Source organism: Dendrobates tinctorius, unplaced genomic scaffold, assembly GCF_039654945.1.
Source record: "Dendrobates tinctorius isolate UK_male_01 unplaced genomic scaffold, ASM3965494v1 ptg000102l, whole genome shotgun sequence".
Lineage (NCBI taxonomy): Eukaryota > Metazoa > Chordata > Amphibia > Anura > Dendrobatidae > Dendrobates > Dendrobates tinctorius.
Window position 1 is genome coordinate 10,604,281 of NW_027361770.1, and position 23,269 is coordinate 10,627,549.

Consider the following 23,269-nt stretch of genomic DNA (forward strand, 5'->3'; position numbering starts at 1 on the left):
CTGCAACACAGCCTGCTGACGCTTTCCACTAGCTGCTCGATAGGGGGACACATCGTGTGCAACAGTGGCAGCTGCAGATGGAGTGCTCGTACGACTGCGCTCTGTGGACGAGCTTTCGCTTCTGGAGGAGGAGGAGGAGGAGGAGGGTCGAACGCCTACAGCCAACTGTTTCCTATACCGTGGGCTAGGCAGCACTGTCCCACCACCACTGTCCCCTATGGACCCTGCATCCACCACATTAACCCAGTGCGCAGTGATGGACACGTAATGGCCCTGGCCATGCCGACTGGACCATGCATCAGTTGTGAGGTGCACCTTTCCGCTCACTGACTGCTTGAGTGCATGGACAATGCGGTCTTTCACATGATGGTGGAGGGCTGGGATGGCTTTGCGAGAGAAGAAGTGGCGACTGGGTAGGTCATAGCGTGGTACTGCATAGGCCATGAGTTCGTGGAAAGCTGTGCTTTCCACCAACCGAAAGGGCATCATCTCAAACGAGATTAGTTTGGCAATGTGGGCGTTCAAACCCAGTGTACGCGGATGAGAGACTGAGTACTTTCTTGACCTACTCATAGTGTCTGGGAGGGTGAGCTGGACTTGAGAGCTGCATATGGTGGAAGTAGCGGTGGACAGGGCGGACTGAGAGAGGATTGATGATGGTGATGGAGTTGGTGTTCTTTCTGATGGCCTAGAATCAGTCTTTCGTTGATATAACAGTGGGATTCCCTGACTGCTGTGGTCTTGCAACGACACCTCAACATTTGCTGCTGTGCTAACCGGTGGGCTTACAGTGGGGGAAACAATGTAGCGTTGCTGACTACCTTCGTTGTGATCAGTTGCACATGTGGCACTTGAGGTTTGGTGTTGTGTCCACGCTTGCAAGTGCATGCTGGTTAAATGTCTAAGCATGCAACTGGTATTCAAATTTTTCAGATTTTTCCCTCGGCTAAAGGTCTTTGCGCACTTCTTACAGATAACCTTGGCCTGATCATGAGGATTTTGTTCAAAAAAGTGCCACACTGCACTCTTCCTACTTTGGCAGACATTTTGCGGCCTAGCACGCTGTGATCTTTTGACCCTCTGGACAAGCTGTCCAGCAACTCTTTTGATGTTTGGAACCTGTCTTTGGAGTGCTCCGGGCCTGCCAGATAACAGCTGTTGCGATGTCGATGTCTGCTGTGGATGCTCCTCATCTGAGCTATTGGAAGCAGCACCCTCTTCCCCCAATGGATGCCAATCTGGGTCAACAACTGGGTCATCCATCACCTCCTCTTCTATGTCATGTGCACCTTCCTCTGTCACCGTGTATGGTGGTAGAGTGTGCGGGAAGGGGCACCTGAGTCTCATCAGGGTCAGAATCTGGCTCTGTACACTGCGAGGACAATGTAGTGCTCTGAGTGAATGTACCAGCAGAATCATCCATCAGCGGCTGTGCATCAGTGCACTCCATGCCAGATTCATCTTGGCCTGGGTAATTCACCATTTCACTTGATAATCCAGGCATGGTATGTGAAAACAGCTCCATGGAGTAATCAGTAGTATGGCCTGCGTCATCCTTCAATCTTGGTTGGGGTGAAGGACACAAGGAAAGGTGTGGTTCATGAACATGAGCCTCCAATGATGACTCAGTACTTTTATTTTTTACAACTGAAGAAGAGGAGGCGATAGAGCTGGAGGCTGAGTCAGCAATGTAAGACAAAACTTTTTCCTGATGCTCTGGCTTTAAAAGCGGTTTGCCAACTCCTAGAAAACTAAGCGTTCGAGGCCTTATGTAGCCAGACGATGACGCAGGGCCAGCACCTCCTGCATTCGGTCCTATTTTGCTCTTGCCACTACCATCAGATCCACCACCAACACCATCATTACCAGCTGCCAACCCCCGCCCAATTCCACGGCCTCTTCCACCAGCCTTCCTCATTTTTGGTAGAAATGTAGACAAAATCCAACAAACTATATAGTAATGTAAAACAAGGTACAAGGTGTCTATAGGACAGGGGAGATTTTGAAATTCTGCAGACACTTGTGGACACTGGACACTTTTGGATTGTGTGAGGCCCACTGATATCTGAGCGCTATGTGACAGGCTCGATGGCACAGCTGTGACCAAAGTGACTAGAGGATAAGGGAGATTTTGAATCTCTGCACACACTTTTGGACACTGGATGGACACTTTTGGATTGTGTGAGGCCCACTGATATCTGAGCGCTATGTGACAGGCTCGATGGCACAGCTGTGACCAAAGTGACTAGAGGATAAGGGAGATTTTGAATCTCTGCACACACTTTTGGACACTGGACACTTTTGGATTGTGTGAGGCCCACTGATATCTGAGCGCTATGTGACAGGCTCGATGGCACAGCTGTGACCAAAGTGACTAGAGGATAAGGGAGATTTTGAATCTCTGCACACACTTTTGGACACTGGACACTTTTGGATTGTGTGAGGCCCAATGAATATCTGAGCGCTATGTGACAGGCTCGATGGCACAGCTGTGACAAAAGTGACTAGAGGATAAGGGAGATTTTGAATCTCTGCACACACTTTTGGACACTGGATGGACACTTTTGGATTGTGTGAGGCCCACTGATATCTGAGCGCTATGTGACAGGCTCGATGGCACAGCTGTGACCAAAGTGACTAGAGGATAAGGGAGATTTTGAATCTCTGCACACACTTTTGGACACTGGACACTTTTGGATTGTGTGAGGCCCACTGATATCTGAGCGCTATGTGACAGGCTCGATGGCACAGCTGTGACCAAAGTGACTAGAGGATAAGGGAGATTTTGAATCTCTGCACACACTTTTGGACACTGGATGGACACTTTTGGATTGTGTGAGGCCCACTGATATCTGAGCGCTATGTGACAGGCTCGATGGCACAGCTGTGACCAAAGTGACTAGAGGATAAGGGAGATTTTGAATCTCTGCACACACTTTTGGACACTGGATGGACACTTTTGGATTGTGTGAGGCCCACTGATATCTGAGCGCTATGTGACAGGCTCGATGGCACAGCTGTGACCAAAGTGACTAGAGGATAAGGGAGATTTTGAATCTCTGCACACACTTTTGGACACTGGATGGACACTTTTGGATTGTGTGAGGCCCACTGATATCTGAGCGCTATGTGACAGGCTCAATGGCACAGCTGTGACCAAAGTGACTAGAGGATAAGGGAGATTTTGAATCTCTGCACACACTTTTGGACACTGGACACTTTTGGATTGTGTGAGGCCCAATAAATATCTGAGCGCTATGTGACAGGCTCGATGGCACAGCTGTGACCAAAGTGACTAGAGGATAAGGGAGATTTTGAATCTCTGCACACACTTTTGGACACTGGATGGACACTTTTGGATTGTGTGAGGCCCACTGATATCTGAGCGCTATGTGACAGGCTCGATGACACAGCTGTGACCAAAGTGACTAGAGGATAAGGGAGATTTTGAATCTCTGCACACACTTTTGGACACTGGACACTTTTGGATTGTGTGAGGCCCACTGATATCTGAGCGCTATGTGACAGGCTCGATGGCACAGCTGTGACCAAAGTGACTAGAGGATAAGGGAGATTTTGAATCTCTGCACACACTTTTGGACACTGGATGGACACTTTTGGATTGTGTGAGGCCCACTGATATCTGAGCGCTATGTGACAGGCTCGATGGCACAGCTGTGACCAAAGTGACTAGAGGATAAGGGAGATTTTGAATCTCTGCACACACTTTTGGACACTGGATGGACACTTTTGGATTGTGTGAGGCCCATTGATATCTGAGCGCTATGTGACAGGCTCGATGGCACAGCTGTGACCAAAGTGACTAGAGGATAAGGGAGATTTTGAATCTCTGCACACACTTTTGGACACTGGATGGACACTTTTGGATTGTGTGAGGCCCACTGATATCTGAGCGCTATGTGACAGGCTCGATGGCACAGCTGTGACCAAAGTGACTAGAGGATAAGGGAGATTTTGAATCTCTGCACACACTTTTGGACACTGGACACTTTTGGATTGTGTGAGGCCCAATGAATATCTGAGCGCTATGTGACAGGCTCGATGGCACAGCTGTGACAAAAGTGACTAGAGGATAAGGGAGATTGGATTGCTTTTAAAAAAGCAGTTTGCGGAGCAGTGGGTAAACAGCAATGCAGGAATGTCAGGAAGCCTTAGAAGGCAGCCCAACAACCAACACCACTGATACACCACTATATAGCCTCCCCTTGCACTGCACACACAGTGACTGGTGTGTTGTGCAGGCCAAATTGCTAGCAGCAGAAGCAGTTTTTTTGTCTTCTCAGCAGGACAAAAAAAAAAAATTGGGATTGCTTTTAAAAAAGCAGTTTGCGGAGCAGTGGGTAAACAGCAATGCAGGAATGTCAGGAAGCCTTAGAAGGCAGCCCAACAACCAACACCACTGATACACCACTATATAGCCTCCCCTTGCACTGCACACACAATGACTGGTGTGTTGTGCAGGCCAAATCGCTAGCAGCAGAAGCAGTTTTTTTGTCTTCTTCCCTGCCTAACACTCTCCCTACAGAATCAGCAGCAACCTCTCCCTATACTAAGATCGGCAGAAGTAAGATGGCGGTCGGTGTGCACGCCCTTTTATACCCCCTGTGACGCCCACCAAAGCAAGCCAATCACTTGCATGCCCTTCTGAAAGATGGTGGTGACCCGTGCCTATGTCATCACGTTGCCCACAGTGTCCGTGGATCCTGATTGGCTGAAAAAGAGCGCAAAACAAACTTTTGAAACGCGACTTTGGCGCGTAAGTCGCCGACCTCGTGGCCGACCTCATCCTAGGGTCGGGTTTCGTTTCATGAAACCCGACTTTGCCAAAAGTCGGCGACTTTTGAATTTTTTCGACTCGTTTCGCTCAACTCTAGCTGCCACAAACCAGACAGCTTTTAGTTTTTTTTTCAATATAAGAAAAGAGGAAGTACAACAGATGTGCAAAAGTGATGAGTAGATGTCTCAACTTTGTCCTGATTTCAAGAGTTACAGAGTTACACTTTAGATAACTATCAAGCCTTTTGCCATGCATTGATCACGATATATTCCATATACTCAGACAGCCAATAGCATTGAAGCCCAACCTTATGTTAATTAACTAACCACTCCTTTCTATACGAATTTAAAAAACCATGTATGTGCAATAAACCTTCAGAGTATTGAGGGAATGCTATCCTGTAACCACCATGCTTGTACAGTGTGTCATTTCATTGAGCGCTCAAAATACTCAGTTTAATTGGGAGCGGCCACAGCACACACAGGGATAGATTTATCCCAATCAAATTTCCATAACATAGTCAGGGGCGAGCCGAGGGGTCAGACAACCAGAGAGGACTGAATGGTACCAAAACAGAAGATGCAAGCACAAGTCAGGGAACAAACCGGGTCATACATAGTAAAGCTCACACATACAAAGGAACAATGATTATAGAAGAGTAGCCTGGGTCAGCTGTTCTAGCCGAGTGAACGGAAGTATCACCGACACCGAATCCAGAAAGAACAATCACTAAATAGCCACCCCTGGGCCAGACAGGCGAATTAAATTAACCGTGACCTGACCAGGACGGAAAAGGAACAACCCCGTCCTGGATCATGACAAAGAAAATCTATACAAATTGGGTTTTTTCATTATCATGTTGACCTGCAGAATAAAGTGCAATTGAAATAGTGAACTGTTTTTAACTGTTTCTGGACAGCCAATAGATTACAAACGTTTGGTCCATCCACACTTTACTCTGGTTGACTAGGAAGCAATTGGTTGGCCTTAGCAGTCATCAGAATCCTGCAATCAGATTGCGGGCAGGAGGAGTGACAGGAATGATGAAGTGAAAGAGCCCCTTCCCTCTCTCAATTTTAGCTGTTGCAGTAAGGCGCCAGTTACACCATTAGCTGTTGGCTCAAGCTTTGCTTTTGAGTCAGCTACATCATTACGCTGTGCATGGACCTTTTTTTCTGTAACTCATTGTGCACTGTACCATTCATGTGCAACAAATGTCAAGGAGGGGTTAATGAAGAGAAATATTCCAAAGTTATTGCCATAAAGCATGCCAGAGTTGAAAAATGGAACTGCGTCCTATTGTCCAAAAAGTGACATTATTAAAATGTAAAAGTGAAACATTTTATAACACAGTTTAGTTTGTTACTTATTTTTCATGTTTACATTTGTGTAAAATGTTAGTTTTAGTTTACATTAAATGACTTACTTTTGAATATTTTGTGCAGGCTTCACCTTTGCCCTGTGATGCTATAATCTGTAGAATGAACAAAAGACTGACATTAGTAGGAGGCCAAGAAAATCACAACTCATAAACATAAGAAATCTAAAATAATGTGATTTTATAAGTGTGAACACTCTTATAATTGGTGTTGTGGTTGTGTTCAGAATTAGCAACCACATTTAACCTCATGTTACATGGTAGTCAGTACACAGTTGCTATCGTTTAAAGTGATTCTGATTAATCCCATATACAGTTTTTTCTGTTCTAATAGGATTTTCTTGAAATTTTCCTGATTGTTCCGTAAACATTTTACAACACATCTAAGGGATTCCATTGTTTAAAGTGATCAGTCAAGAAAAGGGTCCAAAAAAGTTTAAAAGCATTAGATGTACAGTACCATGGAACACTGTGAAGATGATCATCAAGAAGTGGCTTAAATTTGGTGAAATAGTAAAATTTTCCTAGAACTGTATGTCCCTCAAATATTGATGATAAGAAAAGGATAAAGTCCGTCCAGGAAACTGCCAAGAGGCCTATAACAACATTAAAAGGGCTTCAGGAATTTCTGGCAAGTACTGGTTGTGTACTACATGTGACAACAATCTGTTGAATTCCTCATAAGTCTGACCCATGGGCAAAACAGGGCCCAGCTATGTTTTGCCAAAACCTACATCATGTCCGCCAAAAACTTGTGGGAAAACATGTTATGTTCAGATTAGCTCAATCTTGAAGTTATGGCTGATATTCTAAAAGGTATATTGGCATGAAGTCAACACTGCACATTATCAAAAGAACAGCATACCCACAGTGAAGCATTGTGGAGCTATTAATATGCTTTGTAGCTGGTTTCCGGCATCTGTAATTTGGACTTTAGTAAAGGAGGAGGGATTTATGAACAGTTCCCTGTATCAGTCAATTGTGCTACAAAACCTTCAGGACTTTGCTATAAAGATGAAGATGAGGAAGGCTTCACATTTCAGAATAAATACAATTTTTCATTTTCTTGGTAAACTAGGTAATAAAAAGGCAACTTTTTATCCAGTCAAGTCTTTGGGAATTGTGAGATTTTCTCTCTCATCCCTTTGAGTGCTCAACTCAGCAAATTTTATCAATCATGTCTCTTGTTGTAGAGGAGACATAATGACTTAGCTGCCAGGTGATAGCACAGGAAAGGTAAGTACATAGGAGAAGAGGAAGCATATTGATATCGGAAAATTCTCTGCACTGCATATGAAATGGACATGATTCCACCCTATATGGAAAGATAATCTGAACTCTGTTTTGGGAGTATTCAGTATACCTACACTTAGTGATAAATGTCACTATATACAGTATATATGCATTTTTCGGGAGCCCACATGGTTTCATTTTATATCAGCGGATATGGCTGGAAATGACACTGAATTAACCATTTGGAGAACATTTAGCTGAACTTGAGAAGTGACTGGCAGTGTGACATTTAGCAGATATTTTTTATTGGAGTTTTATGGCTAAAACTATATTGGGGTTAGGAAGCTATGACCGTACTAGGTGTTGTAGCGGTAACCTTTTTTTTACCACACATAGCTGTAATTTTTTGGTAGGGAGGCAAAAGCAGCCGCAAAATTTGCCCTAAAGCTACAACCTTGCATTTGGACATTTCCATTATTTGGACAATTCCCATCTGTCTGTTGCAAACGGGGACAGAGACAGTAAATGCTATGCGTAGTGTTCACATAGAGTAATTGGCTACAGCTGGCATCTCCACAATGGGTTGACTACCACCAGTTGCAAGGGTTGTCCAATGACAATATATAGCCATACTTTAGTTGCAAAATATATTTCAAATGCAAAATAAACTTACTATTTACTTTTAGTTTCTAAACTGTTTTGTATGGGCTGATTTAAATATGTCTTGGTATGGTTCCTGAAAATATAGCTTCTCCTGTGTAAGCTATGACTTTCCAGTATAGCTTCTACTCCATCTAGGTGTGTAAGTGATGTGATGGAGAGGTTGTCTGACTCAGTATATTAAAGCGGTCAAATGAAGATAAGTTATCCATAGGATAGGTAATAATTAGTGATGAGCGAACGTGTTTGCCACTACTTGGTACTCGCCCGAGTATCACTGTACTTGGTATACTCGGCGAGCACCGAGCATTTCCGGGATTACTCGGTGGGAACTCGGGTCTCCACCCAGCTTTTTTGGCAGACTTTACAGAACCAATCACCATGCAGGGATTGTCTGCCAGGCAATGAAATGCAGCAGCCATCTTTGTTGTGGCCGTGCAGTGATTGGCTGGCCGCACAGCATCATCAGGAGTATAAGAGACCGGACGCCACCCTGCTCGCCACATTCAGCTCTGGATTGAGATAGTGTAGGGAGAGATGCTGCCTTGATAAGATCAGAATTGGGGCTATATTAGTGAGTGTGGGGTCTACCATCCTAAACAACTCAAATCCAGCTAAACCAACACTACTTCTAAGGACTAATTCCAGAGTATATAGGTTCCAGTGTTAGGCAGGCAGGGTAGTGTACGTCACTGTATACACATCAGTGCAAGGCCTGCGGGCACTGTATGTGTCTATATACATATCATTGCATATATCAAGAGGGTCCTGTGTTCTAGTGCTGCTGCTGCTACCTGTGGGATATATTGGCTGCATATACCTAACCCCAGGTGTAATTGGCTTTGTAAATTTTTTGGGCCAGGGCTAATAGAGCTTTTTTTATTGCAAAGCAATCCACAACCCTTTTTTTTTTTCCATTTGCTTTTTGACACTGCACAATACAGCCAGATCCTTTTCCTAGCACAGCGTGAAAATCCAGCAATTTTAAAGGGGTCCCAAACATCTCTTTTGAATGTACAGAGAAATATTTATTTTTTATGTGGTACGGTTGAGTAGTTTTTTTTTGAGTGTCCTTCACAATTTCTTGATACTATTTTGCTAAGCCTCCCAAAAAATACAGACAGACCACATATTTTACAGTGTGTTATATCTGTGACATGCCTCATCCATTCAACTGCTAAAAATTTTGGTCTTTTTAGCCATAAATTCATTTTTTTGCTGTCTGGCACTGTACTTATATACAGCACGATTTAGCCAAAAAAATTAAAAAAAAACAGGCCACACATTTTTCGGCTTGGTATCTGCATGCCAGCTCATATCTGTGTGTGCTCAAAGTTTGGCCAGTTTACGGATGATTTATTTTTTTGTCCGGGGATGTCACTGGACTTATATACAGCAGTATTTATCCCCCCCCCCAAAAAAAAATTGTCGTAGTGGTATCTGCATGCCAGCTCATATCTGTGTGTGCTCAGTTTGGCCAGTTCACAGCTGTTTTCTTTTTGGTCCTGGGTGTCACTGAACATACAGTTGTGGCCAAAAGTATTGACACCCCTGAAATTCTGTCAGATAATACTCAGTTTCTTCCTGAAAATGATTGCAAACACAAATTCTTTGGTATTATTATCTTCATTTAATTTGTCTTAAATGAAAAAACACAAAAGAGAATGAAGCAAAAAGCAAAACATTGATCATTTCACACAAAACTCCAAAAATGGGCCAGACAAAAGTATTAGCACCCTCAGCCTAATACTTGGTTGCACAACCTTTAGCCAAAATAACTGCGACCAACCACTTCCAGTGACCATCAATGAGTTTCTTACAATGCTCTGCTGGAATTTTAGACCATTTTTCTTTGGCAAACTGCTCCAGGTCCCTGATATTTGATGGGTGCCTTCTCCAAACTGCCATTTTTAGATCTCTCCACAGGTGTTCTATGGGATTCAGGTCTGGACTCATTGCTGGCCACCTTAGAAGTCTCCAGTGCTTTCTCTCAAACCATTTTCTAGTGCTTTTTGACGTGTGTTTTGGGTCATTGTCCTGCTGGAAGACCCATGACCTCTGAGGGAGACCCAGCTTTCTCACACTGGGCCCTACATTATGCTGCAAAATTTGTTGGTAGTCTTCAGACTTCATAATGCCATGCACATAGTCAAGCAGTCCAGTGCCAGAGGCAGCAAAGCAACCTCAAAACATCAGGGAACCTCCGCCATGTTTGACTGTAGGGACCGTGTTTTTTTCTTTGAATGCCTCTCTTTTTCTCCTGTAAACTCTATGTTGATGCCTTTGCCCAAAAAGCTCTACTTTTGTCTCATCTGACCAGAGAACATTCTTCCAAAACGTTTTAGACTTTTTCAGGTAAGTTTTGCCAAACTCCAGCCTGGCTTTTTTATGTCTCGGGGTAAGAAGTGGGGTCTTCCTGGGTCTCCTACCATACAGTCCCTTTTCATTCAGACGCCGACGGATAGTACGGGTTGACACTGTTGTACCCTCGGACTCCAGGGCAGCCTGAACTTGTTTGGATGTTAGTCGAGGTTCTTTATCCAACATCCGCACAATCTTGCGTTGAAATCTGTCAATTTTTCTTTTCCATCCACATCTAGAGAGGTTAGCCACAGTGCCATGGGCTTTAAACTACTTGATGACACTGCGCACAGTAGACACAGGAACATTCAGGTCTTTGGAGATGGACTTGTAGCCTTGAGATTGCTCATGCTTCCTCACAATTTGGTTTCTCAAGTCCTCAGACAGTTCGTTGGTCTTCTTTCTTTTCTCCATGCTCAATGTGGTACACACAAGGACACAGGACAGAGGTTGAGTCAACTTTAATCCATGTCAACTGGCTGCAAGTGTGATTTAGTTATTGCCAACACCTGTTAGGTGCCACAGGTAAGTTGCAGGTGCTATTAATTACACAAATTAGAGAAGCATCACATGATTTTTCGAACAGTGCCAATACTTTTGTCCACCCTCTTTTTTATGTTTGGTGTGGAATTATATCCAATTTGGCTTCAGGACAATTCTTTTTGTGTTTTTTCATTTAAGAACTGTTTGTACCAAGGACTGTGACAAGAACAAGAGGGCATCCTCTTCGTTTGGAGGAAAGACAATTTCTGCACCAGCATAGAAGAGGGTTCTTCACGGTAAGAGCAGTGAGGCTCTGGAATTCTCTTCCTGAGGAAGTGGTGATGGCCAACTCACTGAATGAATTTAAGAAAGGAATGGATGCTTTTCTTGTGAGTAACAGTATAGAAGGTTACGAATAACAGAATATTATAGGTAGATGGTTGACCCAGCTTAGGGGAAGGAATTTTTTTCCCTATGGAGAAAATTGGCTTCTACTCTGTGGGTTTTTTGCCTTCCCCAGGATCAACAATGCAGAACAGCTGCACTAAAAATAGGCTGAACTAGATGGACATAAGATCTTCCTTCAGCCTTCAAAACTATGTTACTATGTTAAGACAAATTAAATGAAGATAATAATACCAAAGAATTTGTGTTTGCAATCATTTTCAGGAAGAAACTGAGTATTATCTGACAGAATTGCAGGGGTGTCAATACTTTTGGCCACAACTGTAGATATAGCACTATGTTGCATTATTTTAAAAAACAGCCCACATTTTCAGTGGTGTATATCTGTGACATGCCTCATACATCTATGTCTCAAAAATTGAGGCATTTTTGGCCTAAATTCCCTTTTTTTGCCAGACTGTCACTCTCGTTATATCCAGCACTCTTTTGCATCCAATAAAAAAAAAAATAATTTACAGTGTGGTATATCTCAGACACGCCTCATACATCTGTGTGATTAAAATTTGGGGATTTTAGGCCGGTATTCCAGTGTTTTCCTGTCTGTTGCTCTAGTTATATACAGCACTCTGTTGCTTTTTTCAAAAAAACAGGGCACATTTTACAGTGGGGGATGTAGGTAAAAAGAATTTGGTTTAAAGTTGTTATGGCAGCTTCATGACTGTATTAAATGCTCCAACTACTACCACCGTCATCATCTTCTGCCTAGAGGCAGTCACTGTGCAGATAGAAAGTCTGAGTAGCAGAGGGTGAACGCTTAGGCGCTGTTGTACTCTGTTTCTGTATTACGAAGGCTAAATCTTCGTGATGAAATCATGCCTGGAAGAGCCAGCGCAAGATTATATGGAAGTTCACGGGGACAGGACTCACAACAACTGAAGCCTGATGTTCCTGGACAGGATTCTGACAAGCCCTCATCTACTAATACTTAATTGGTTGGCCGGTGACATTTAAAAGGAGCCCATAGAACTGAAGATAGAGATTTTGACGTTTCGGCTGCATTTCAAGAGATGTCAATTGGAGAGCATGGTGGTCGGAGATGTGACTTCTACACCACCACACGAGAGCTGCCGCCTCTCCACCACCCGTTTTGCGGCACCCCCCACCTTGTGTCTCTTTCTCATTCTCCCGCAGAATAAAAGTCCACAAGGACAAGGTCCTCTCCCCTCTGAAACAGTCTGTCATTATAATTTTTTTTGGGTTTAAACGATATTTATTCCTTTATATGTAACCCCTTGTCATGAACAGCACCATGAAATGAATGGCGCTATATAAAAAACTAAATAATAATACTAATAATAATGCTATATGAGTGCTTCCTAGAGACAATCCGTTGTATAAAAAGGTGTGGGGTGCACCAAACAATCAATGGGTTCTATATATGAGGGTGCAAAAGCCTTGCATGGAGAGAACCATGAAATATAAGAGAAAAAAAGACTAAGCAAAGAATGGCCTGCACACCAATTAAATCTGATAACACATAATAACCGTAGAAAAATGCTTTATTGGAAAACACAACACACATGTTAAAAACAATTAAAAAGGACAAAGGAAGTCCATGTAACACCCCTGCATATAATAATCACATACAGCCATAATAGGTATAGAGCCCTTTTTGTATCATTAAGAGTACAGACAATGAAAAGCCATCACAATACCCCATGTGGGCAGAGTTTTTTCTGAGACATATGTAGTCTCCAAATTGATTCCTATATACCAGCCCAATGTCCTCACACCCCTGCTCCATGTCTTCAGCCCTGTGTTAGCTTTATTTTGGATGCCTATGGGCATTATTCCCTTGGCTATCCACAGACTTCATGGGTGCCTGGCCATCCCCCAGCACATCATCTGGCAATATTGAGCTGGCTTTCAGGGTTTTTGCTCATTAGGTGGTTCAGTGAGTATGTAGCTACAACTTCTCTTACATTTCAACAGCCTTATTTGTTTGCAGGCTCCTGAATTGTGGTCCTGGAAAGTTTGTACATTTTTCTCTTACATTTCCTAGAGACAATCCATCATACATGTTATTGAAGGATTTTTTTTATGACAACTCTGTTCAGCTGGGCACAAACTATGTCAAATTGGTAGCTATACCCCATTGGGTGTTGGCAGTGTCATGTTGACTACAGTCCCCAGATGTTATGTAGGTCCCTAATCTCACCTCTACTTCAGCAGCATGATGAATTAATTGGAAAAGCATGTGGTATTGGTGTAGCTGTTGTTTTCTTGCCAAAGAAACTCAATAACATCAATTAGGTGGTTAGCCGCACACGGAATAGAGAAATAGTAAAGATGACAATTGACAAGCAGTTTCACATTTGAGGTAAAACACAATTCAACAAATTCCTTTAACTCTTACAACACATTATATTCAAAAGCCTTGAAGAAAAAAATGAATATATTATGAAGCTAACAGGTATGAATAATTAATCAAACCAATGATGTTACATAATTCTAAACATACACAACCTAGCAGTGGTGAAATTTTTTTCCACCAAAAATTTAAAGTATCAGACTAGTGTCATCTTGTGGAATGATATGAGCCACAAATCCATTCAAATTGAAACTGCTGTGGATGTGCTGTAGAATTTTCTATTGAAATTTGGAAGTACATGCACTTTATGCTGCTTGCATTAAAGAACTGATTTGCCAGATATGTACTGAGTCAGGATGACCGGTCCATGGGTACCTGTACTGTGCCGATTCTGGACCTGTTTTGGCTGCATTCCCTGTTTACCGGCGGAAGGAATAGGAGAATGGACAGGCTCCATTACACAGAATGAGGGGTTATGTTTAGACAGGGAACAAGCCCGGAAGCTGAGGGAAAAAAAAGAGAAGGAGTGAGTCCCCAGCTGTGACCATGTGAGCAGCAAGGGGGGCAGTGCAATATGCACCCGAAGCGCCGATGCTGCGGCAAAATGCAGCAGACAGACAGACCTGGTAACCTAGAGGCAGGGGGCCAGCTTAAGAGAAAGCGGGCAAGACAGCAATGATTTTTGGCATGGACAAGCAGCGCATAGGAGGCTGAGTAGCGTGCACCGTCCTTAGAGCAGTGGCGCTGCAAAAGACTGTTCCCATAGTCTCCTGCCACTAAAAGCAGTACTGCCATCTAGCAAGGTGCTGTTTGCCCAGTAACCGCCAGAGAGCGAGGCGCCGTGCGCTCCTTGACCGTGAGTACAGCACACGTGCATAGTAGAGAGAGCCAGTACATGCCACATGTCCAGCTTGGATAACCAATATTTATAAGGCACAGAGGAATGACAGAGGACATTGGTACAGTCAGCAAAGTTCTCCCTCAGCATCTTCAAAAACATTGCATTCCTTGTGACAGTACCCTGCACCTCTGTGTCAGGGTGATGAGAGGGTCTGTTAAAACTCTAAAAGAACTTTGTCATTGCTCTGCTGCCTCTTGTCACGTCACCGTCAGACGCGGGGCCTGCTGTTCCTCCCTCAGCCACTAGGAGGCGACGGACTGTCACGCCGCCCTCGGGCTCGGGACATGCTGTCCGGGCCTCGGCCACCAGGAGGCGCCGGGCTGACACATCGCCATCAAATTCGGGGTCTGCTGTTCCTGCCTCGGTCACTGGGAGGTGCCGTGGTTCACGCCCGAGTGATGGCGGCAACAGTGAAAGGGCTTCTGCGCAGACATCTAGTGGATACAGACTCCGCTCCTCTGTCAGTCATGAAGAGATTGGTGCATCATCATCGGGTCTGGTCCTGAGGTGGTCCGGGAGCCTGTGAGAAATGACCTGATCCCTCAAATACTTTGGGACTGGGCTTGCAAGCCGCCTGATATAGTCTTAGTTTCCCCAGTGTGCTAGTTGTTATTTGCTATCTTTGATTCTGACCTCTGCCTTGATTCTGACTCTGCTACTGCCTAACGATTCTGTACCTTTGCCGTCCTCCTAGTTTATGATTCTGATTTTTGCCTTGATTCTGACTCTGCTACTGCCTAACGATTCTGTACCTTTGCCGTCCTCCTGGTTTATGATTCTGACTTTTGCCTTGATTCTGACTCTGCTACTGCCTAACGATTATGTACCTCTGCCGTCCTCCTGGTTTATGACTCTGACCTTGGCCTGAATTTGACTCTGTTATTGCCTGCCGTTTTTTGTACCTTTGCTGTCCGCCTGGTTAAGACTCGGATTCCCGACTACGCTTTTGGTCCCGTTTTTTAACCCCTCTCTGGCGACCGTCCTGCTCTGGCCGCTGCTCATATTCAGACAGCGCCCCCTGGGCTCTGCTGTAAATCCAGATCCCTGTATAGGGGTAAAGGGTATCGGGGTTCTCGGGGTGCTGTCTTACTGCAGCCCAGACTTGCAGACGGATGTTACATTATATCCGGCCCAAATAAAACTGCTTCTTGTATATATACCCAACATATATAAAAGCAGTTTCCCTGAACTTTTTTTTTCTCTTCTCCTGCCTGAGCTGATTTTTGGCCTAAACACCTGTTACTTGCTTCAGTGCACAGCCTGGAGGATCACTTTCATCTTCCTGCACCAGCATGCTGCAGTCTTGAGCCTTCAGGGAGAAAGCGGAACGTCAGAGATCCATACTGCTGAGACATCGGCCTCTGGGCAACTCTGGCTATGGTTACCCAGGGGCACTGGTATTGCCCGCAGATGCAGCTAAAATTTTATTACCTATCTCATTTTCATTTGGTCAGAAAACTCTGTGTTTAAAAGCCTATGTGGATAGTGGATCTGAAGGAAATTTTATGGATTCTTTGACTGCTAGGGATCTAGGTGTACCACTACTAAAACTTAATGCCCCTATTAAAACCACGGCTATTAATGGCACATCTATTATTCAGGAGGGGGTTAAATTTGTTACTGCTAAAGTTGCTATGTCTGTGGGAGCATTACATACTGAGCTTGTGTCATTTTTTTGTGATGGATAATTTATCCTCTGCAGTTATACTGGGTATGCCGTGGTTACGCCAGCACAATCCTATCATCGACTGGCACTTGGGTGACGTTGTACGGTGGAGTTCACAGTGTCAAGAAAATTTCATATCCTTAGCAGCAAACCAAGTTAAGGTTAAAACCCCCTTCATACTGTTTGCTCTCTGGGGCTATGAAGATGTATTTTCTGTTATAGAGTCTGAGAAGTTACCCCCCCACAGAGAGTATGATTGCCCTATAGATCTGATTCCGGATGCCCATCTTCCAAAAGGGAGAATATTTAATCTCTCTGGTCCAGAGCGTCAGGCCATGAACGACTATATAACAGACAGCCTAAAACAAGGGTTTATTAGACCATCTATTTGACCAGTTGGGGCTGGGTTCTTCTTTGTAGAGAAGAAAGATGGTGGTCTCAGACCCTGCATTGACTACCGGGAATTAAATGCAATCACTATAAAGAACCAGTATCCACTTCCACTCATCCCTGATCTTTTTAATCAGCTAACGGGAGCCAGTTGGTTTACTAAACTCGACCTCCGGGGGGCATACAATCTAGTACGCATAAGAGATGGGGTGAGTGGAAAACAGCCTTTAATACACCTCTTGGCCATTTTGAGTACCTTGTAATGCCGTTTGGACTCAGTAATGCACCTGCATTGTTTCAGCACTTGGTCCATGATATTTTCAGAGACATTTGTGGGGTGTATGTCGTCGTGTATTTGGATGACATTTTGATTTACTCTGCTGACCCTGTGACACACGCTCGACACGTCCGTTCGGTACTCCAGAGACTGCGAGAAAACTCTTTGCTTGCTAAACTGGAGAAATGTGTATTTTTTTTGCTGAGGAGGTTCAGTTTTTAGGGTACATGGTCTCAGGCAGAGGGTCCCACATGGATCCTGCCAAGATCCAACCCACTAAGGCTTGGGTGCAACCCAAATCGCTGAAAGCGCTGCAGCGATTTTTGGGGTTTGCGAATTACTATCGCAAGTTTATCAGGGGTTTCTCGGAGATTGCCAAGCCACTCACGGATCTGACCCGGAAAGGGGCGGACGTGGCCAATTGGAATCCTGAGGCAATTCAGGCATTTTCTACACTAAAGGAGTGCTTTGTGGCCAACCCGGTTTTGGTTCAACCTGACTTAAACCGCCCATTTATTGTAGAAGTGGATGCCTCAGAAGTCGGAGTGGGAGCAGTGCTATCGCAAGGCACTGCATCCCTCACTCAGCTTCGCCCGTGTGCTTATTTTTTCCTGCAAATTCTCTGCCACGGAGAAAAACTATGATATTGGTAATCGGGAATTATTGGCAATTAAATGGGCCTTCTAGGAATGGTGCCATTTCCTCGAAGGCGCCAAACACAAGGTCACTGTCATTACAGACCACAAGAACCTGACCTACCTGGAGTCAGCGAAAAGACTAAATTCCAGGCAGGCCAGGTGGGCTTTGTTCTTCTCTAGGTTTGATTTTTTAATCACCTTTCGCCCTGGTACTAAAAATGTGAGGGCCGATGCCCTCTCTCGCAGTTTTTGTCCCACACAAACCGAGGACTGTGAACCAGTCCCGATATTGGCCAATGGGATTGTCATGTCAGCAGTGTCCTTGGACCTTCTGGAGGAGATCCGTAGGTCTCCAGAACAAGCTCCTGACACTACGCCCCTCCCAAAAATTGTTCGTTCCGGCTACCTTTCGTCTACAAGTTCTTAAAGAATCACATGACTCTGCTTTGGCAGGCCATCCTGGTCTCAATAATACTACCAGGCTGGTAACTAGGAACTTTTGGTGGCCGACGGTGGTCAAGGACTGTAAGGACTATGTTTCAGCGTGTGAGGTCTGTGCCCGCGCCAAGTCCCCCAATAATCGCCCTGCCGGCTGGCTTCAGTCCTTGCCCACCCCTGAGAGTCCATGGACCCACATCTCCATGGACTTCATTACAGACCTGCCGCCCTCAGATGGAAAAACGTGTATGTGGGTGGTAGTAGACAGGTTCAGCAAACAGTGCCATTTTATTCCCCTGTCAGGGTTACCTAACTCCGAAACCCTGAGTAAATTGTTTGTTGTGCATATTGTACGTCTTCATGGCGTTCCGGAAAATATTGTGTCTGACAGGGTTACCCAGTTCGTCTCAAAATTCTGGAGGGCGTTCTGTAAACGCATTGATGTTGAGTTGTCCTCCTCGGCCTACCACCCCGAAACCAATGGTCAAACCGAAGGTACTAACCAGGCTTTGGAGCAATACCTCCGCTGTTATGTGTCAGGACATCAGTCCGATTGGGTGGAACATCTGCCATTGGCTGAGTTTGCGCTAAATAATCAACACCAGGATTCCATTAAGACTACCCCCTTTATCTGTAACTATGGACTGCATCAGCGCTTTGGGACATTCTCGGCCAGGATGTCGGAGCTCCCTGGGGTAGAGGAAAATATACATTGCCTGAAAACAATTTGGTCTGAGGTAAATTCGAATTTGAAAGGAGCTCAGGTTAGACAGGTTAGGCTTCGGCTGCAAACAGACGACGAACTAAGGGGCCGCTCCTGGGAGTTGGGGACAAGGTTTGGCTCTCTACTAAAAACATTAAGCTTAAGGTACCGTCTGCCAAACTGGGTCCCAGGTTTATCGGCCCATATGAAATCATAGAGGTGGTTAATCCGGTAGCCTTCCGTTTAAAACTTCCGCAGTCATTCAAATTGCCTAACGTGTTCCACAAGTCTCTCCTCAAGCTGTATCGCTCCCCAGTTCACCCTGTCCTGTCCCCTCCTCCTCCTGTTTCGGTCGGGGGTAGCTTGGAGTATGAAGTCCAGGGTATCCTTGACTCCCGCCTTGTCAGGGGCTCGGTACAGTATCTTGTACACTGGAAGGGCTACTGCCCGGAGGAAAGGTCCTGGGTCCCTGCGGGGAACATCCATGCCAAGGCATTAATTAGGAAATTTCATCTCCTTCACCCTGACAAACTGGGTTTTGAGGGTCCGGAGGCCCCTCCTGGAGAGGTGGGTACTGTCATGTCACCGTCAGATGCGGGGCCTGCTGTTCTGCCCTCAGCCACTAGGAGGCGACGGACTGTCACGCCGCCCTCGGGCTCGGGGCATGCTGTCCGGGCCTCGGCCACCAAGAGGCGCCGGACTGACACATCGTCGTCGAACTCGGGGCCTGCTGTTCCTGCCTCGGTCACTGGGAGGCGCCGTGGTTCACGCCCGAGTGATCGCGGCAACAGTGAAAGGGCTTCTGCGCAGATGTCTAGTGGACGCAGACTCCGCTCCTCTGTCAGTCATGAAGGGATTGGTGCATCATCATCGGGTCTGGTCCTGGGGGCGGTCCTGATGACATCAGCAGGCCGGGAGCCTGTGAGAGATGACCTGATGCCTCAAATACTTTGGGACTGGGCTTGCAAGCCGCCGGATATAGTCTTGGTTTCCCCAGTGTGCTACGGCATACCAGGACAAATATTCCCGCATATTCGTGGCCTCTGGGTGATCCTTGACTCTGCCCTCTCTTTCAAACTACACATCAAAGCCCTTGCCTCCTCCTTTCCATTACAACAAAAAACATTTCCTGGATACGTACATTACAAGAAGCTTGAAAATGTTTGTGCACACCCTCATGATCTCCCGTCTCGAGTATTGCAATCTTATACTCTGTACCCTCCTATCTAGCACTGTTGCACCACTCAAATCTATCCAAAACTGTGCTGTCAGAGTAATCCAGCTGTCCCTCCATTATTCTGTAGGGTTAAGCAGGTTCTTTGGATGCAGTAACGAGACACGAGACAGAGTGTGATTTATGAAATCAACGTTTATAAATTGAAGCCACTGGGGCTATGCTGAGCAAACAAAGGGGATAACAACAATCTGTCCACGCAGGGGCTCAACAACATTAACAAGACTTTTCTTATCGCAAAGGCGACTAATCCGGCTAGGCCGGGTGTCATAGGCCAAGTATGGCCAAAACTATGGGTCCTTATTTCCTACAGTCAACTTATCCTTCCAGGCGTCTTTTCAGGAGCACAGGCGTGGGCGCGTAGGGATCGCTGATGCGGCTGCTCTGGCACCCCGATATCCAGGGATGATTGGACCCGACAGGCCCTGAAGGATCCTTGCTGGTGGGGGCACTACGGGCCCTGGAGAAACCTTGAAGCTGGGGGCACATTAGGCCCAGAAAGAGCTGTGCTGTTGGGGCGCAACAGGCCCTGAAGGATCTGTGACAGTGGGGCTCAACAGGCCCGGAAGGATCTGTGCTGCTGGGGCTCAACAGGCCCTGAAGGATCTGTGTCGCTCCCGCCCCCGGAGCGCCGTTATGATGCAGTACCTCAGATGATGGTTGGCCGGTCTCTCCCAGGGTCCCTCTGCAGACGGGACGCAGGCCACTGCTGACGCCTATGGCGAGATGGCGTCCACTTAAATTGGTGGTGGAAGGCCGCAGCCGTGGGCGGAGATGGGGAGGCAGTGTCCAGGTCGCTGCAACGTGTGGAAACACAGCGGCAGCAGTCGCTGAGGGTTGCGGACCAGCCGTGAGGGAGCGCAAAACAGCAGGCAAGGCTGTGGCTGTAAGTGGACGGCGGGCGGCTCCCGGTAGGGGATGGGCACACGTAGATTGTGAGTAAGTCGCTTACCCCTCACAGACTCCTGATCATCTCTCAACTCCTCCACGCCCGTTACACCGTCCCTCTCTAGATCACACGGACTCTCCTCTCCTGTCAGCCTCTCTGCTAAATGACTCCTGAGCGTGCCCCCTGCTCCTTTTATCCTTGCCCTGCCCCCAGTTGCCCAGACAACTTCAGTAGTCTCCTTCCCTTCGTTGCCCCCCCTGTGTTGTTCCTTCAGGAACCCTGATGGCAGTCCCCTTGGTTCCAGCCCAGTCACTCTATGGGAGTCCTCCTCCCCACACTCCTCCACCCTGTAAGCTCGCCAGTCCTCGGGTGAGGGTCTCAGTCTATTGGGTTTAGCCTGTAGGGGTATCAATGTTCGTTGCCATATGAACTGGTCCTGTTCATATCGTTCGGGGGGTTTGCCAGCTGTTGACCGCTCTGAGCATCTCAGTTCGACTGGAGTGGGGTCTTTTGGGGTGGTGGACAGTGGTGGGCCGATTGGTGCAGACGGGCCAATTGTGTCAGCAGGCTCATTATCGAGTGGAGGGCCTCGGGGATCTGGAGAAAAGTCTTTGTCGTCGTCCGGTTCCCAAAGCATGGGCGACAGTTCAGAAGCTGGAGGAGCAGGCTCTGGTTGTTTCGGGTCGGTGGAAATACATGGGCGTAACATATTATGATGCATAATGCGGGTGGGCAGTGTTTCATCCTCCTCAGGCCGTATTTCATACATAGGTCCTTCCGGGTGGATACCGTGTAGAACCCGATAAGGACTCTATTCCCAACGCGGCTCCAGTTTGTTCTGGGGGCGTTGATCTAGTACAAGCACACGGTCCCCGCTTTGGAGATGGAGAGGTGGAGTTGTGTTCTTTCCTGGGTGTTCCCAATCTCGGAGCTTTGTTTGTACGATCCAGTGAAGAGTTTGTAGCCGGTGACGATGATTCTGGACCCAGGACGACACTCCGGTCCAGGGCTGAGGCTCTTCGGGGTCCAATTCCACCTCCGTGATCCCTTTACCCTCTCATCCGAACAACAGGGAGTAAGGGGTATAGCCGGTAACTCGATGCACCCGGTTGTTATAGATCCATACTATCTCAGAAACATATTCGGGCCAACGGGCCTTCTTGTCACTCTCCAGAGTACGCAACATTTGAATCAATGTCCGATTAAATCGTTCACAAGCTCCATTCCCTTGCGGATGATACGGTGTAGTCAGAGATTTGTTAATCCCATAGAGGTGATGTAGTTCCTCCATAACTTTTCCTAAAAAGCATGCTCCCTGATCAGAATGTATTCGTTGTGGACAGCCGTATACTTGTATGAAGTTTCTGCAAATTGTGGAGGCAGCCGACTCCGCGGTCTGATCTCGAGTGGGGGTGACCACAGCGAACTTGGTGAAATGATCCACCATGACGAGACAGTGTTCGTATCCCTGGAATGCGGGGCCAATGGTCAGGTAATCCACCGTCAAGAGCTCAAGGGGCGCTGAGGTCACAATTGTCTGTGTTGAGGCTCACTGAGCGGGCTGTTTGGCTAATTTGCATAAGCAGCAGGCCCGGCAAATTTCGTCCACTACAGCCGGCAAGCGTGGGTGGTAAATTTTCTGTTGCAACCATTGTAAGGTCTTTTTAGCTCCGAAGTGGGCCCCCTTTTCGTGGGCCTCTCGAGCCAGGTCATGGATTTGGGTTCCGGGCATAATCACTTGCCAAACCGTCATTGAGGTTGTCTGCGATGTTACCTTATGGTACAATAGTCCCTTTCATATAACCAACCTCTCCCATTGTCGCAACATCAGCGACATGTCTGAAGTCAAAGTTTGTCGTTGGGAGTCAGTGAGTAATTGACCCGCGGGTTGACTCACATCCGGAGGATTCCAACTTCTTCGTCTTCTTGTTGCTGTTGTATCCACTTATCCCGTGATTGTTCCAGTATGCCCCTTGGGGTCTCAGGGGAAGGTACTTTTTGATTGGCAGTTGTGAGTACGGCAGCAGTGAGGGCGAACGGTATTTCCTCTCCTTCTAATTCTTCATTTCGATTCTTCCCTGGAGTCGTATGTCGGATCCTGGAGAGGGCATCAGCATGGACATTCTCGGCCCCTCTTTTGTAAAAGATCTTATAATTGAACTTCGTCATCCGGGCCACCCACCGCTGTTCCAGAGCCCCCAACTTGGTGTTTTCTAAATGGGCCAGCGGGTTATTGTCGGTCCGCACCACCACCTCGGAGCTCGCTAGGTACTCTGCGAATCTCTCCGTCATGGCCCAAACCACTGCGAGGAGCTCGAGTTTGAAGGAGCTGTAATTGTCAGGGTTATGCTCGGATTCATGGAGTGAGCAGCTTTCATATGCGATCACCCTCTCCCGGCCGTCTTGAACTTGTGACAACACAGCCCCTAACCCGTGAAGACTCC

The 23,269-nt window shown here is 46.3% G+C and overlaps 1 protein-coding gene across 3 annotated transcripts in view; it reads right to left on the reverse strand.

The window, feature by feature from the left end:
* LOC141099730 (poly(rC)-binding protein 3-like) overlaps window positions 1-23,269 on the reverse strand; it is a 1,815,006-nt gene that overhangs the window by 658,198 nt on the left and 1,133,539 nt on the right. For all 3 annotated transcript variants that reach the window (XM_073587737.1, XM_073587736.1, XM_073587732.1), the window contains exon 4: window positions 6,225-6,272. The gene's annotated coding sequence lies outside the window, so the exon portion shown is untranslated. The remainder of the gene's footprint in view (window positions 1-6,224; window positions 6,273-23,269) is intronic.